The following is a 2,561-nucleotide window of genomic DNA, read 5'->3' on the forward strand; positions in this document are numbered from 1 at the left end:
GATAATTATTTCACAAACATGTTTATAATGCCTAATTAAAATCTAAACATCCAGCAACACGGCCATGTTGGGCAAGCCATAATTAATTAACTAGGTACTGATACGTCCTAGTGTTTCATTGAGATATAAAATGCATCTAAGCCATCCAAATCAGAGTAGCATGCACGTATGTCATCCAGTCCAGAGAGTGGTAAAAGAAATGATAAGTAAAAGGAAACATTAGCCTAGTACTGCACTACTAGTACTTCGTTGGTTAAGCCCCAGCCCGTGTCTATCCAGAAAGACTACTCAACTTCTCTGATGTCCCACGAACAGAACCAGCCCGCTCACCTCTCTCTCTCCCCCAAGAACAGAGCACGGCCGCCGTCGCCTAGATCTGCCCCGTACGGGCATCTCCGGCGACACGGCGGACACCTATAGATTCCCCTCGTCTCCCTCTACCATTTCCCCCTATTTATTTGATCGGCCACCACCAAAAACGCCGCCACCACTCAATCCTAGCGCCGCTCGATCCAGGTCTGGTGGGCTTGCCACCGGCTGCAGCGGCAACGACGTATCCATGCCTACATCCTCCCCCCAGCGCAGCCACACACACAAGGCGTGCAGCCACGAGCGTCGGGCGCGTGCGGCTTCACCGGCGCTGCTCGGTTGCCATGGCTTTGCTGCTAACGGTGTGGACTAGCCACATCCTACTGCTACTACTGGTAAGTACTAATCCTGATTCCTTCTCCATGAAGTGCTCCAAATTTCACAACAAGTTCCTGCTATATATGAACGTGGGTGTGCATATATTGTTCATTTTATCTCAGGCCCTACTATTCCCCTCTCAGCCATGTTGCCTTCTTTTGCTTTGTTTATCTCAAGGCCATGAAATTAATCAAGATTTAATCTATCGTGTGGTCATGGTATTGCTACTGATTAGATCTAAATGCTATTCCTAACTTGTGCTACTCATCCTTGAACACCATATAGAAGTAAACAGTGGCAGTGAAATTCCAAAAATAATTACTTGCGAGTAGTTTATAAACATCAATCACTCAATGTTTGCTACAGATTGGCAGGGATTAATAATTAGGACAAGGTAGTATACACAGGTAGGTTGATCTTTTGGATACACACATACATGTCTTAGCAAGTTGCTAGTATTAGGATTTGATTCTTGGCATGTTAGATCTAGTACAAGCCACGGATGTCATTCATAGAAACTTTTACAAGCTTTTGCAATTGATCTAATTAGTTTTGACTAACTTGGGTGTTTACGCAAACATTTTGTTCTTTTTACTGCAAGCTAAATAGATCAAGGTGAATAGATGCTCATGGACTGATTCAAACCGAGGTGGAGATAGATAAGAAGTCAAGCAAGAAGGGCTAACACAACAAGGTACTTGATAAGTACCTGGTGGCGCATGCAACCCAAAGAGCTTCACAGCAGTGGAGGATAGTAGTGTGGCAGAAAGTGAAAAGGCAAGGTGAAAAGGCAGAGGGGTTTCTCTAGCGGATGATTGTGTGTGGCCACAGTGAAAGGGATGACTCCTATTTAAAGTGGGGTGAACAGCTATGTCGGTTTGGAGACGCATTACATCTGGCATGCATGCGTGGTTACTCTTGCATGCATGCCTCCACTTGTGTCTCTTGTGGGCTGTATTAGGGACAAGTGTGAATTTACTTGGCTGACCATTAGTTGGCATTTACTTTGTGTGAGAGAAATGAGACAAGGGTCTATAAAATATAGGGAGGTTTGTAGAAGAATTGTTGTGTATGACTAAATGCTATTTCCTGTAAAAATATATTAAAAGTAGTTGTTTCTATTATTTTAATTAATGTTTAGGCAACGCTGTTGAAATTATCGTTATCTAATTTATTTATTTATTTATTATTATTATTATTTTATGGTTTTTACATCCTTTCCCTGTAACATCTCAAATTTTTAATTTGGAATGTTATACAGTAGATCATCATTGCATATCATATTTATTGCATTTTGGTTGATCCTAGAAATTTTTCCAAACTCAAGGACCCTTGGAGAGAGTTGGGAATTTCGTTATTTTCATATTTGAGTTGTTTCAAATTTTGAAAATAGGATCTTTTGATTTTATTTATTTTATCTTTAATTATTTCTATTACAAAAAAATATGAGAGAGGGAATAAAATGACTTTCCCAAAATAAAGAAATATTGAGGATTTAATAAAAAATCAAATAATATTTATTTTGGTTTTATTTGAATTTAGGAAAAATGCACGTTTTTCAAAATTGCATTTAGGCCCCAAATAAATGTTCATCTTGTGCGGCTTGATTTTAGAAGTCGGGGAAAATTTATTTCGGAATTTTTGGAGTCCGTTTAGTATTCCATTTGTCCTTTTTTCTGAGTGTAACTATTTATTAAAAAAACGCAGCTGACCTACGGGCCGTGTCTGACCCGGACACTAGGCCCGTCCAGGCTTTATAAGCCGGGGAGCCCAGCCCAGGACCTCCCATACCCTAGCGCCCCAGCCCCACCGCCCTAGTGCCGCCGCCGCCTTCGTCGCCGCCGCGCTGCGCCGCCCCGCCGCACCGCTCCGTC

At 41.8% G+C, this 2,561-nt stretch overlaps 1 long non-coding RNA gene across 1 annotated transcript; it reads left to right on the plus strand.

The window, feature by feature from the left end:
• Positions 1-258: 258 nt before the first annotated feature.
• On the plus strand, positions 259-1,817 carry LOC123176445 (uncharacterized). Its single transcript, XR_006488523.1, has 2 exons — positions 259-704; positions 1,289-1,817. It is a non-coding gene; the product is annotated as an uncharacterized lncRNA (long non-coding RNA).
• Positions 1,818-2,561: the final 744 nt, after the last annotated feature.

This window comes from Triticum aestivum, unplaced genomic scaffold (genome assembly GCF_018294505.1).
Source record: "Triticum aestivum cultivar Chinese Spring unplaced genomic scaffold, IWGSC CS RefSeq v2.1 scaffold61863, whole genome shotgun sequence".
Lineage (NCBI taxonomy): Eukaryota > Viridiplantae > Streptophyta > Magnoliopsida > Poales > Poaceae > Triticum > Triticum aestivum.